Raw genomic sequence first — 15,729 nt, 5'->3', positions numbered from 1 at the left:
ATAGCAATGTCAAAAAGGAAGGGCCCTGCCTAAAAGGAGGGTGGGCAGGAAAAACGAAGCGGCTAGGGGTCAGGAAAGAGACTGAATCCCAGCCGCGTGCTCACTTAAATTAGCGAGCCATGCCCCCTTGGAGTGTCCTGATTGGACACGCCAAGGGAGTGCAGCATCTGGGAGCCAGCCAATGAGTTGGGAGAATGGCAGCCATTCTCCCAGCACGTGCTTGGGCTCGGGGCTGCCTACAATCTCACCTCGTTCTACGTCAGAAGTGACTTTTACTTCCTCCACTCTGATTTGGCATTCCTACATCACCATGTCTCCAAACCTGTTTTGCTGCATCATGAGCTGACACCATCATGATGCATTTGTGATCTCTGATTACCTGGGGTCACCTCAGGTAGGAATTTCTGAAATAAATGTTGCATATCAAAAGAAAGTAGCCACTGTGAACAGGTCCTATGGATATGGGTGGTATATCCGCCCCCTACACAGAATGGCTACAAACTTGTCAAATTGACTCTACTTAATACAGAATTCAGGCTTGAGGAACATCTTGCTAAGTTCAATAATGTGCTCTGCCTCACAGGGTGAAGAGATACCTCCAGGCTAAGCAACTGATGGGAAAGGCGGAATATCAGACATGCTCATATAGTATGTCTGCTATATAAACGAGGAAGCTGAATCTGTCTTCTATACTAGAGCTGAGACCAATTTTCTAAGGCAATCTCTCTTCCCTGCCACCACCACTCTCACCTGCCAAAAATACCACTTTACAGTATGTCCCCTGAATATTCTCTCTCTCTCTCTCTCTCTCTCTCACACACACACACACACACACACACACACACACACATCCCATGCTAGGTTTAGGACAGGGATCCCCAAACTACGGCCCCCGGGCCGGATGCGGCCCAATTGGCCTCCCAATCCGGCCCGCGACGACCCCAACCGCCCGCTGCCACCGCCCGCTCTTACAGCGCGCGGCGCGGTGGCGATCTTCAAAATCGGCAAAAAATCGCCGAAAATCCTTTGTGCGCATGCGTATGGGCCTCTCCCGACCCAGAAGAGGTCATTTCCGATGCACTTCCGGGTCGGGGGAGGCCCATACGCATGCGCACAAGCGATTTTCGGCGATTTTTTTTTCGACCGTGTGCGTGTGCGCAGGCGCACGGGCGCACACTCCCCTGCCCTCCGGCCCGCCGCGCGGTCGGCGCGGCGGGCACCGGCCCGAAGCCCGGTAAGTCTGGGGACCCCTGGTTTAGGACATTGTGGAGGTTGTTGCAAAACTGTGGCGAGATTGTCAACACAGTTGCAGCTATTACTACTTGCGTTGGAAGTGGAAAACCAAAAGACCCAAATCCTTAGGGAAGAAATAAAGAATCTGTTCCACTGTTTATAGGGAGCCCTGTCTCCAATAAATTATTGGAGACTTTCTCTTCACCCAGAATAAATCTGGTGAAAATGGACCACCAGTTTCTTGGCCCACAAACAGGATGGAGTACAGTTGTTGTTGTTGTTTTACAGTGGAGAAGCAGAAGCTAACTGAATCTACAGAACAATACTGTAATGGAACAAATGCAAAAGTAATAAATGTGATGGGGGGCGGAATTAAACTATAGAGATTTTCATCTTATTTTGGTAATATTTATGTTTTTAAAGCAGGAAAGAATAAAACCAGAAACTCAGATGGTATTCCTAAGAAGCGAGCTGCTATTGTTTCATTTCATCCACCTCTTCCAAAAGTAACAGTGTTCTATCATGCAAAGGTATGTTTCAACCAAAAATGTTTAACATACTTGAAACCTGACATATGTAATATCCTTTTGAAATGCAATAAAGGTGAAGTGTACAATCTAGCAAAAGTTAAATGTTCAAAACCCCTGTTGATGTCAACAGGCAAGTCAAGGACATGCATACACTTCTTCCAGATGACTAAAAAATGTGTGACTTTGACTGGATCATGCCCAAAGTTTTACAACCTAGAAACAAAAACAAAAAAACAGGAGAATAATATTGCTTCTTAACATACATTTGGCTGCTCCTCAATACCAAAATATATAACTATGCAGCTATTTACAATTAAAAACAGCCCAGAAACCTCTTTAAACAGCTCCAACACATTTGGCCTACATGTGTCCATACACTAGTGTTCATCAATACGTCCTATTTGGCACATCTCATTTTCAATTTTTAAATATCTGGGCCAAAGAGATTTGCATGTTGCAACATCTTTGCTAGGATGGACAAGTATGAAGAAAATTGTCCCGAGCAGATGAACTGTATTGACATGCATATCCTATATGCCAAGATAGCTTGTATTTGGACTAGAACTCCCACCATCTCCAATTACTCACCATGCTAACTGGGACTGATGAGAGTTGCAGTCGAGGACATTGGGAGGGTTGCAGGTTAGCCACTCAATGCACCCTTATCCTGTGTGCCATTTTGCTAGTGCCACGGAACATATTTAGGGGGGGGGGGCTAAGGTGGAAGCTATCCCAGGAGAGAGAGAGAGAGAGAGAGAGAGAGAGAGAGAGAGAGAGAGAGAGAGAGATTCTCTCTTTCCTTCCCCCCTTTTTTTCTTTTTATTGTTTGTTCATATTAGATCTGGGGTTTGTTTGTTTTTACTGTATTATATATTGAAAACCTTACATAAAACTGATGGGGGGGAGAGAAAAGAAAACACTTTGTGCTTATTAGATCAAGTTTGGCTACCTCTGCTGGTTGAAATAGGGCAACCAAGAAAAAGGAGACGAAGGGCCTTGAAGTTGCCTATTAACACTTAACAGCATCTGGATAGCAGGTTGAACAACACACTGCTCATCTGGCCAGAGACTTACATGATGAGTTATCTTGGGTTTTAATTCAAATTTCAGTAGTTATTGCTAGATCTATACATGTAAATCAGCATGTGCAATTTTTCTGTCAACCTGTGTTTCTCCTGTGCTTCAGTTTCTCCTTCAGCACAACCGCTGGTGTTTCTTTCATATTGTATAATATTAGAATGGGATGGCATTGTTGATGCTTTTGAAATCGAGAGGGAGTAAAGGATGTTTTGCAGCAAGAAGGTTGAGTGGTAAATCAGAAAAGAATGAAATAACAGAAGCAAAGTTTAAAAAACAGAGAAAACAGAGCAGGGACGGAGCACTGAAGAGTAAAAGCAAGTCCAGGAGAATTAAAAGAAACAAACTTCTAAAGCAGGGGTCCCCAAACTCAGGCCCGAGGGCCAGATGCGACCCAATCACCTTCTAAATCCAGCCCACGGACGGTCCAGGAATCCATGTTTTTACATGAGTAGAATGTGTCCTTTTAATTAAAATGCCTCTCTGGGTTATTTGTGGGGCATAGGAATTCATTTATATATTTTTTCAAAATATAGTCCGGCCCCACACAAGGTCTGAGGGACAGTGGACCGGCCCCCTGCTGAAAAAGTTTGCTGACCCCTGTTCTAAAGCTTTGGATCCTTTAGGAAAGATGCCTCAACTTTAGAATTTTGATTTTCAACATCCAAACAGCAGGCCCAGCTGTTTTGGATTTGAGAGGTATAGGGTGGCAAATGCTCCAAAGTTTGCACTGGGAAACACTGCAGATGATATTTTATGTGGCCTAACCCACACAGCAGAAGACAGAAGTTATTGTGAGGAAGTGAGAGGAGATTTTGATAACCATTTTATAGGAAAGAAAAATGTTGTATATGAAAGCCTCATTTAACAGGAGGTGCCAGGAGCAGTGGGAAGCTGTCGAAGATTTTATCACTGCTGTACACACCCTGGCCAGACACCCCACAGCAATAAAATGGTAGCTAAAAGGCGACAGGATCATAGTGAGGATTAAAAAATAAGAATGCAAAATTGGCAGCTCAAGTTGGATTTGTGATCTCACATTAGCAAAAGTGAGAATGCACAAAACCATAACCAAACAATAGATTGACTTACAGGCCAGCCGCACAATACCAAATGCCCCGGATAATGTAGGCACTGTAGAAATGAGACAAGAACAATGAGACAAGAACAAGTACTGATTGCCAATGATGAAGATTTTGGAGAACCAAGATGCAAGTAAGGAAAATAAATATACATGTACCTTCATTTCCCAGCGTGCCTCCCTCCCCCCAATATGTAGCTAAAGGACTGAATCAGGAGTGCCAAAATCTGCTCTACAGATGCAGCCCAGCAATTGCACTGTAAATAGCTAAAATGTGTGGACAGGTTATAGGTGCTCTATATCTGGAACATTTTGTTTCATCACCATTTTTCACTTTAATGCTGTCAAATGCATTTTCTGTAAAGACAGATGCTCTTTTCAATATGTTGCCAGCTTCATATACACATCAGAATCCTGATAAGCAGCAGATGCCATCACCGGAATGGTTTTGGGCTCACAATTAACAACGAGCCTGTGTTTTTATTAATATAAGAATCCACCAAATGGTGTTTAACATAGAGCTGCTACCATCTGAATTTCTTATAATATTATAACTCCATGTTCTGGTATTTTAAAACACACACATTTTTCACTATTTGTTCACTGAGACCTTCAGGATATTTTGGGTTGCTCCACACCATTGTTTCCGGGTCTTCCCCTCTTTCTTAAGCTACCATTTTCACACGTGACAAATGTCACATGATTCTATTAACATGCCCTCCAACATTTCTGCAGTGAAAATAGGGACATCCTATTCAATAATAATAATAATTTTATTATTTGTATCCCGCCCATCTGACTGGGTTGCCCCAGCTGCTCTGGGCAGCTTCCAACATATATAAAAACATAATAAATCATCAAACATTTAAAAAAAGCTTCCCTGTCTTCACATGTCTTCTAAACGTTGTATAGTTGGCTCAGGGTTCTGCGCGGCAGCTGAAAAGGACCATGGAGGAGGAAAGTGCCTTTGAGCATCGCTCTAGGAGCTGACACACTCACAAGGTCTCATTAGGCCATAGTTTGGCTTAGCATGTCGTGTGAACTGGGCCCGGGTGGAACAACAAATAGCATTGTGGCACCTTAAAGACATTATTAAAGCATGAGCTTTTGTGGAATACTGTCAACTCCATCAGAGACATGAAGTGTTATCCAGACTCAGTGGTGTACGGGGAGGTGGGGAATTGTAAACAGTAAGTCCGGAGGAAAATGAAATGTAGAAAATAAGCTATGTAATGTGTAACCATGGTGTGTCTGTTTACAAGCTATGTAAAGGTCAGCATTAATTTGCTTTTGATTTCAGCATTGTTAAGCCTACTGTATATCTTAATTTAATACGGTGAAAGATCAGGCTGTGGCCTATGATGTTGTTTGTGATTATACAGAAGGAAACTGAGATAAAAAAAAATAGCACTTTTAGTTCAGAAGCAGTTCTACTGGTAAACAGAATAAGATGGCAGTCCAAGGCAGCTAATTAAGGTATGGTGGTTTTTAAGATAATGAGGAAAAGTAGTTCCTTAGTCTTGAACCAAAAATGAGACATACATGAGAAGTATTGAGTGCATTACTGTAAATATAAGAAGCCCTATCTGCATTAGGAAATAAATTTAGTCCATCTGTGTGGGATCCTTAGAAATATTTGAAAATAGCCATCATAACATCTCAATTTCTCCAGGCAAAATATGTGCATATCCTTCAACCTTTCATTAAAATGACTTCCCTCATCATCCAAGTCACCCACCTCAGTACTCCCTCCAGTTTCCTGTTGGGAATGAAGGTAGAGTTCTTTGTTGTTGATAATAATAATATTGTTGATAGTATTGTTGTAGATAATAATGTTGTTGATGGTGATAATAAATGATTTTTTTTTCAATCTGGTTTTACTTCTGTGAGCTGCTTTGGCTCAGTCTAAATACTAGAAAACTAGGGTGTGAGATATTAAAATAAAAAAAAAAGGACATAAATATTTGTCCGCATAAACAAATCTGGGATCAAGAAAATTGCCAGTACATTGTGTTCTTATAGGTGTTTGTTTGTTTGCTTGCTTTTTGTAATGCTTTCCCAGAGTTGGAATTGGGAAACCTGACCATCAAATTCCTTCTGAATCATTTATTAAAACAGTGTGTTGATTGCTGAGAAAAACAGTTTGGCAAACAGTTTGTGAATTTATTTTACACTGGTATATGTATGAATGAAATATCATATAAAATGTTTGTGAGAATATCAGTCGTGGGCCAGATAGCCTAGGAATTCCTCATCTGGCCTCCGTCTCTGAATGTTCATCAATCTGATCCATAAATTGATACCTAACGCAGAACACCTTGAGATTACTAGCTAATCTGACCTGAATTGTTTTCTAGCCATATAACTCAAATTAAGCTGAATAGGCAACTGTGATTTTGGGAACCTGCAGATGAAAACATAAATTATATAGAGCCGAAGTGTGCAGCGAGTATGTCTGTGTTATTGCATTAAGTAGATCTAATGTAGTCATTAAGTCCACCCTCAGAACAATTCAGGGAATGAAAGATAAATATTATTTTTAAGCATGTCAGTTCCAAGCAGAGAAAAACGAAAGCCACAATAATACAATGAAACAAAACATAGATTGTATGTAGCGGCATGCATGTGGCCTTGTGCCAAAAACAAACTTATTTTAGTGAATCAGTCTCTATAAACAACTTACTCATAATTGTTTCAATTGAGGAGAAAAGGTGGTTGTCGTTTCCACCGAATCAAAATCTGAGAAGTGTGTATTGTTACGTCTGTGTGTCCCATTAAGAAGTCTGGGCATGGCACTGTAGTAACTGATGCTTTATTAAGGAGACTTGTTGCTTTCTTTCTTGCCTGTTTCTGAACTAATAGACAAAGGCACATCTGCACTATACATTTAAAGCAGTATCAAACCACTTTAAAAAGTCATGACTTCCCTCAAAGAACGCTGGGAACTGCAGCTTGTTAAAGCTGCTAAGAATTGTGACGAGAACTCCAATTCCAACTGTTCTAGGGCACAGTCATTTTGAGTATCTCAAAATTGTACTTCTCTATCATGACTTGAACACATATATAACCAGTCTATGTGACGGTGGTTGAAGTTGCCCATGACTACAAACTTCCCCCTTTTGGGTGCTTCCTTGATTTCATTCTTCACCTCAAGATCTCATTGAGCATTTTAATAGAGGTGAAAGTAGAATGTTCCCAGAACTATTATTCTTGCAGCCCAGGTTCACCACTCAGAATGATTCTATGGAAGAGTCTGCCACTTTAGTGACCTCAACCTTGCTGGACTCAGTGACCTCTTTGACGTACAGAGCAACATGATCTCCCACTTTGATGGTAATAACTACTACAGTGATTGACTGTGGGTTTGTTTGTTTGTTTGTTTGTTTGTTTGTTTGTTTGTTTAAAAAAGAACATCCCATTCACCTACAGCTGGTGTGGGGTATCTGTGAGCACCCAAGTATTATTGGGCTCCAGCATATGTGATTGCCAGGGATCATGGGAATTGTAGTCCAATGAGATCTGGAGGACACCAAGTTCCCCGGCCCCATCCTCTAGGGTGGCTTTTCATTAGAATGGCTGGGGAAACCCAGCCAAATGGGCGGGGTATAAATAATAAATGATGATGATGATGATGATGGACCACACACTACGTCATCAGCACATTGAAGTTCTGTAACGGAAGTTGTAGTAGCCTTAGTCTTTGCTTTCAGCCTATTCAAGTTAAAGAGTTTTCCATATGTTCGATATATGGTTTCTACCCCGGTGGAATAATCCTAGAAGTAATATACTGTAGCCATTGGCAGCCTGATTGTCTACAAATTTGTCTTAATTCTCTTTTAAAGTTGTTTGCACTGGTGACCGTGTCCACATCTTAAGACAGTGAATTCCCTAAGTTAATGTCCTGTGAATCCTATTCATTTCAGTGATATTTACTCATAAATGAGTTTGGTGTTTGAGACGAAAATAGATTTGGTAATCTTTATTCCTGATGAAATGTACTAAGTGATGTGTCTTTTGAGAAACAATTTAATAGTGGTATAAGGAGAGAAAAAGAGAGAGAGAGAGAGAGAGAGAGAGAATTCAGGGATTATGAGGCCAAGGCTTAACGTCATCACCCAAAATCTGGTTGTCTCACAGTTTACTGGCATAAAATTCAGCCTAATTTTTGAATGTTTGTAGAGTAAACAGTAGCCAGGAAATTCTTCTAGACTTGTTATATTGCTCACACACTTTCCCTTTCCTCAGATGTTTGAGCAACATGATCTTAGGCAAGCAAAGAATGGGTCTTCTGTTTATGTTTTGTCTGTTTTGAATGGCATCTATTTTATTTGCTTCAGTCTCTTACCAAGTTGTGTGACACACACAACCTCATAGCTGCCAAGTTTTCCCTTTTCTCGCGAGGAAGCCTATTCAGCATAAGGGGAAATCCCTTTAAAAAAGGGATAACTTGGCAGCTATGCACAACCTGGATTTTAAATCAAGAAAATAACATGTGCATTTTGTCCCAAGCTGGTTTCTCTGCTAAAATCCAGTATGCTCAGTGGGGGCCTATTAATTAAAAGTATTTTCAGTCAATTAGTTGTCTGAATCTCATTACATACGAATGTGCATACAAACATTCATCAGAAGCTTCTTCCACATTCCCACAACCTCACACTTGTGTGAACGTTTATATTCAAAGAACTTTCATAGGATAGATAACTTGGAGAATCTAGTCCAGGCATCCCCAAACTTTGGCCCTCCAGATGTTTTGGACTACAATTCCCATCATCCCTGACCATTGGTCCTGTTAGCTAGGGATCATGGGAGTTGTAGTCCAAAACATCTGGAGGGCCGCAGTTTGCGGATGTCTGATCTAGTCCACTTCAAACATTTTTTACCCATCTGCTGATTCTTCATATCCTGGAGGACTAGGTATATTGGAGGACCCCTCCAAAATATGGAGATTCTTATACGTAAGTGCCTGATTCATACATGCATTCCTTTCTCCTGAAAAAGGTGTGACCTAAGCAACACATGTTTATGCATATGCTGAAAAGAAGTACATGTGCCCATTCTTCCACTATGTTAATAATATTAATAATCACCATTTTATTATTTATACTCTGCCCATCTGGGTGGGTTACCAGAATCAACCAATTAGTTAAATTTGTGTTGTGGCACAGACCTTGTTCTTGTCTTCTGCTCCTTTTGCCATTTCCACAAATTATCTCACATAATGTATTTGGCACTTGATGACTCTACTGAACAAGTGAACTCTCTTCTTCAGGGTGTTCAAAATTCACTTACCTTCCCAACTCTTTAAGATACAGCAGCCTTAACGTTAAGAGGTTGGTTCCCCTTCGTCCATACATACATACATAGGAAAAGGGTATCATTCTGCAGCTCAGATGTACAGGCAATTTTCCAGCTCCTGAGAAAGTCCAAGAAACGTGACGATTGCAATGAAAGTCTGTTTGTTAAAAAGAAGCACATCTTTGTTTCTTCGTGAAGGAACTTCTGGAATGAATGAGAACAGAGAGAAACGTTTGGCAACTGCCAAGCTGCAATTAATTAATTGGAGCTTCTTCTGCCCCCTCCCCACTCCCAGCCGCCATATTACTTTTTAACATTCTTATTGTATTTCACTGAGTAGCACCTATTTAATTAGGTTTTGGCTGAAAGACAGAAGCAGACGTGATACAGAGGGTGGTGGGCAAATGTTTATGGAACAGAGGCTAATGTCCACTTATTTATACAAAGTATGTGGACGATGAACCTTTTTACAGTAAATGGTTCATAACTGAATATTTACCAAACGTGGCAAGGACAAGCTGGAGCTGATTCAGGTATCTGTGTTCTCTTATGTGAGTGAATTTGTGGGGGGGGGGGAGATGAAGAAATGTATGCTTCTTTGCATTTTTTGTTATTTCTATTTATTTATTTTTGACTGTTGACACAGGCAGTGCACAGGCAATCAAACACCAGTTATTGGCGGATGTCTTCAAGTACTTTTTCACTAATAAAACATATTGGCTCAGGTGTTGGTCATTACGTTCCAAGGCCGAGGAGAGAAACTCTTCTAAGGCTCATATGAAATGCAAGTACGTGTGTAACCCTGTCCTGAATGTTCCCGAGAGGAGGCCAGAGAAGTTAGGTAGAGAGTGATGGCGAGTGGTAGAGAGCATGCATTGCCTGTGGAATGTCCTAGGTTCCACCTCCAGCATCGTCCCTGCCTGAAACGGGTTGCTAGTGTGGCACCCATGGGACAGCAGCATGTCCCATGGTGCCTGCAGAAAGCAGCAAATATTCCCAAACTTCCAAAGTGGATTACTGCCATGCACTTTGTGTAGGTCTGCCCTTGAAGACTACTCCGAAATTTCAGTTGATCCAAGTGTATTACCAAGATAACAGGCTGGTGTTCCATTTAGATCTCACATAACTCGGGTTTTAAAACAGCTGCATTGGCTGCCATTTTATTTCCAGGCCAAATTTGAGGTGCTCACATTAATGTTTAAACACAGGCCCCAAATATCCAAAAGACCACTTCCTTCCCTATGGAAGCTCTTGGGTGTTAAGGTCAGCCAAGGAGGCCCTCTTAGCAGTTCTGCTGCCCTCAGAAGCGCAGGAGGTGGTTGCCCATGGGAGGATATTTTCTGTGGCAGCCCCTAAGTTGCAGAAAGCCCTCCCCACATTCAAAAACATATTCTGCAGTGTAGAAAGTTTGTTAAGCACTACATGCCTAAATTAATTTAGAAACAAACATTTGTATCCTCATAACCTTTTGTGTGTCAAGCCCCGAAACCCACCCCATGGAAATAAAGACACAGTGGAGACAGAATTTAGTTTAAAGGTTAATGGGCAAATTTAGGCCACAACTTTATTGAATACACAAGTGTAACTGGTATTGGCTTAGGCATTGGTATTCAATAACTATAACTGGCTCCTGCCCACCTTGCAGGAAGCCTGGGAGGGTAAACAACCAACAGAGGGAGCGTCATCAATCTATATTGACTGGTGTTCACTCCTGGCGTTTTCAGGGGTCCTCGCATGGCCCTAGCCTCTCCCCGGGCTTTGGACAAGATCCACACCCCCGGATTCCTTTAACGGAATACCCTATCAAATAGGAGGGGCAGGTGATGGCCACAGCTCCCCTCCCCAAATTCCCCTAAACCAATGCCAAAGCAAGAGGAGGTCCCCACGTCGTGCTACCGCCTAAATACCCCCGCACCCAGCCATGCCACCCACCCATTGGCTAAAGGCCAATGGCAAGATCGTGGCACCACCGGCTGGAGCAGAGCAAAGCCCCGCCTCCAATCCAGTTGGGGGGAGTCCCGGGGCTGCAAGCAACATGGACCCTGGGTTAGGAGGATCCAACTTGTCACTCAGGCTAGAATCACTGTTTGCTGTGATGGTGGTGAATATATTGCTTTCTGACTGCTTTGAGAGAACAAAGCAATAAATAGATCCATCATGGATTGTAAAGATTAGTGGTCGTGTCAGAATCCCTACATAGCTACGGCATCCCTGTGCCACATTGGGCGGGGAAAATGATGTGTAGATAACATCTCCTATCATGCCCCATAAACAGCATCCACATTTGCAGTCATCTCATCTTAAAATATTTATTCAGCTTAAATGAAGAACAGATTTGTAGGGAGATTTACAAGAGGCTTACATGCTTCTTTTGGGACTTTGTCCCAATGTTCCATGACCTCAGCATGCTCTTTCTTTTCTTTTTTTAAAAATTTATCCAATAATGATTATGTGAGGGTTTGGGGGGAAGCATATGAGCTTCCAACATTCTTCTTCTTTTGATCAACTTTCATCGACCTTTATGGGTCTGTTTTCTTATCTAAGCAAGGGATTTTACATACATTACTTGGAGCAGTTTGGGGAATTTCCCACAAAACCACCCACAAACCGTATGTGTGATGATGCTCTAGGCTACACATTATCTTTAAATATATGAAAGCGGGAAGAAATAAGGAATCTGAGATTGCTAGGGCTGTAAACAAGCCAGAAATTCTGAGCCCACTGCAGTCAACAACTAATTTGTCATTGTGTTATTTGAGTGCATAGAGGTGATCACAACACAATGTGCATATTAAGGTCACACTTGAAGCAATAGTTCATAAATGTTTGGAATACAAAATTCCCTTAGTAGTTGAATTAGAGGACTGTAGATCCATGAAAGATAGCTAAGAGACCTAAAGCATCATCATCATCATCATTATATTTTTTACCCTGCCCATCTGGCTGAGTTGCCCCAGCCACTCTAGGTGGCTTCCAACACACACAAAATCAATAATAAAACATCAAACATTAATAGTAACAATCAGATCCTATATAAAAAGTCATGATTACTTTAAAATAAACAACTTATACCCAATAAAGCAATATGCAATAATGCGTTAGAATCCAATAGTAAACACTAAAATTAAACATCAGCAAGTAATAATTAGACAGTTGATGTCCAATAAATAGGTAATCCAAATAAAACAGCCACAAAAACACACATCAGAATGTATCAGCAAAAAAACCCTCAGAACCATCATAAAATGGCTGTAAGTCATACTCTATTCAGAGCCACCTTATTCTTGTGTTGTGGTTGCAATTTGTTTTAAAATATTTTTAACATTGCACTGTATTTTAAATTGTTTTGGCCTGCCCAAGGACCTTAGGGTAAAGGGTGGATAATACATCTAATTAAGAATGACAATAATAAATCATCTATCACAGTTCTTCCATCAGAGAGAGAGAGAGACAGAGACAGAGAGAGACAGAGAGAGACGGTAGGCCAAAGAGATGCCAACAGCACCAAGAAGGAAGAGAAAGACTTTCAAAACCTCTATGGAAACAGTAAGTTTGGAAGATCTCCCCAGTGAGTGAATTCCATAAGTGCAGTGCCAGCACCAAAAAGTCCACGTCCTTACTACCCGTCAATTGAAATAACCTTCCTAATCACAGGCCAGAGAGAAGAGCCTCAAATGTCAGTCTCGGGACTCACATGACTTTATATGTGTGCAGATAGTTTTGGTCCTAGACTGTTTGGGAACCCTAAACTGAGCCTAGACATGATGAGTTGGCAACCAATAAAAATGGTGTAGCACCAGTGTAATGTGCGCTGGCCATCTTGCTCCTACCAGCACCCTGGCAGCTACCATAAGCTGTAAAAGAAATGCTAGTAGAAGACTTTGTAGCCTGTGAGTCGGTGGTCTAGGTCCATCAAACCTAACCTTCTCAATGTGGTCCTCCAAGCATTTAAGTTGCTAACTAGGGAGGTGGCATTAACGGTTCATTTTCAGACAATCATTTCTAAAAGTGATTTAAATCTGACGAGTTAAAAGCGTGAGCTTTCTCTGGTTTCCTACAGGCGCCCTGTACCTCCAAAACCACAAATTTGTGTGCACAATGAATTCTCTCTGGCTGTACTTCCAATGGCACAGTCTGTGAGCTCTTTTAATACGATCTTGTGACATACTTCCCCCTCCCCCTGGGCCCCGAATATGACTAGTCCAAATCCCTTGTGGCCAACAAATCATTTACATGTGCTCCATCTTTTTGGAATTATTTTCCTGTGTCAGCTTTAAGAAGGCGGTTGCATAACTTTGCCCAAAGTCGCTGCTCTGACAGTTCTAAGTAGGTCTGAAGTGTGTTTCCAATTACAGGCCATTCAAAGAAAAAGATGGGAAGTAATTTCACACAACTGCCAGCGCACATTGCCTCCAGAAATGCAGGACTGGTGATGGGTGGAATCTAGATAGATGAACACGCAAGCATGTGGCCACTGGGAACAGGAATGGCCGCCCAAAGCAAGGCACATCTACCAAAAGGCACCATCCGAAGCTTGCCACAGATGATGAAAGCAAATGGCCAGCCTCATATCTCCAGAAGGAAATATGTCTCGGCACTGATAATATAGCACACAGAATAACTGAACATACTAATAGTTCAGCAGGGAGAGAGAAAACTAATAATAACCCAATTTTCATCCATCTGAATGGCTCAGCTACCCGTGATCCTATTTCTGCCAGTCCCCAGGCATGCCTCAGTTTGCATGTATCATTTGCAGATGATACAACGGTGGTTGGTTTAATCACGGCTGAAGAGGGGGAAGTGGCCTATAGGAAGGAAGTTGAGCAGTTGGGGGAGTGGTGCAGGAAAAATAACTCCTTAACTTAAAGAAAACAAAAGAGATTATTGTAGACTTTATTGAATATTCAGCCACTTATTATTGAGGGGGAGTGTGTGGAACAGGTCTCGGTGTTTCGATTTTTGGGAATGGAGTTGAGAGATGACCGAACCTGGAGAGAAAACAGCAAAGACCTGATGAAGAGAGCACAGCAGAGGTTATACTTTCTGAGAATTCTCCGGACAAATAATCTCTCAAAGGACCTCTTGATGGCATTTTACCATTGTACTGTTGAGAGTGTATTAACTTATGGTCTGTGTGTATGGTTCGGGAGTTGCACGGCCAGGAAAAAAACAACGCTGTCCAGGGTTGTAAAGATTGCGGAAAGAATAATTGGGTGCACTCTTCCCACCTTGGATCAAATCTATGCTTCCAGGTGCCATAAGAAAGCTGCAGAGATAGCGCAGGATAGTGCGCACCCCGGAAATGATCTCTTTCAGCTTCTGCCTTCTGGAAGAAGGTACAGGGTTATGAAGACTAGGACTAGCTGCCTGAAAACTGTTTCTATCCAAATGCGATTTTGATTTTAAATGCAGTATGGGAGTATATTGTATTTAATTATGGGGTATCAGAGTCTGTAGGGGCGCTAATCAGGATGGGATAGCAGGCTTGTTGGTTTTGAATGTCTGATGTAGAGTTTTTTTCAATTTCTTTGTTCTGTATGGGACAATGACAATAAAGATTATCTATCTAAGTTTCCCTCCTTCTCTCAGGGTAGTAAAAGCCAGTACCAAAAAGGGATGGCGAGACACTCCAAAAAGATGTCTCCAAACTGGATGAATGGACAATAAACTGGCAAATACACTTCACGGTATGCACGTCTAAGGTAAGGTTACCAGTTTTTTGTCAATGGATCCGGGGACACTTTTCAATGGATTTTGTATGGGGACTGATTTGTAAATCCGGGGACTGTCCCTGGGTAATGGGGGCATCTGGTAACCTTAGTCTAAGGTGATGCAGATTGGGACAGAAAAATCCTAAGAACTCAAGCAGAGTCCTGCTGAATCAAGCCAGCGGCCCATCTTGTCTTGCATCCTATTCTCACAGTGGCTAACCAGATGCCTGTGGGAAGCCCACCAACAGGGCCGCAGCGCAACAGCACTTTCCTCATCTGTGATTCCTGCAAACGGGGTTATGTGGCATTACCTCCAACAGTGGAGGTAGAAGCCATTGACAGTCCAATTCTCCATGAATGTTTATGGTCCTTTTTAAAAAGCCACCCATGTTGGTGCACACCATTACATCATGTGGGACCGAATTCCATAGTTTAACTTGGAAATGTGTGAAGTAATTTCTTTTGTCTCTCTTGAATCACCAGACATTCAGAACTCAGTGGTGCAGGTGGGGAGGGAGGGAAGGAGCTGCAGCTTTCTGGTCCTTGTTGGAAATGAAGCGATCTTTTCCCGTTGATCACATTCTGGAGGCAGTAACAGATTCCCCAAGCACCTTATAGCACACAAGAAGAATTGTGCACTTACTATTCAGCGGCCCCTTGGAGGCCGAGCATGAAATAACTCTCTTTATGTCCTCCTCCAACCCACCACTGCTGAATCGAACCTGCTGTTATTATTCCCTTCTTGCCTCTTCTGGTGGAGGAATGGCGGCTGACTTACAGGCAAGCTTTATGGGACCGA

This window comes from Zootoca vivipara, chromosome 3, assembly GCF_963506605.1.
Source record: "Zootoca vivipara chromosome 3, rZooViv1.1, whole genome shotgun sequence".
NCBI lineage: Eukaryota > Metazoa > Chordata > Lepidosauria > Squamata > Lacertidae > Zootoca > Zootoca vivipara.
Note: the sequence above shows the minus strand (reverse complement) of the source record.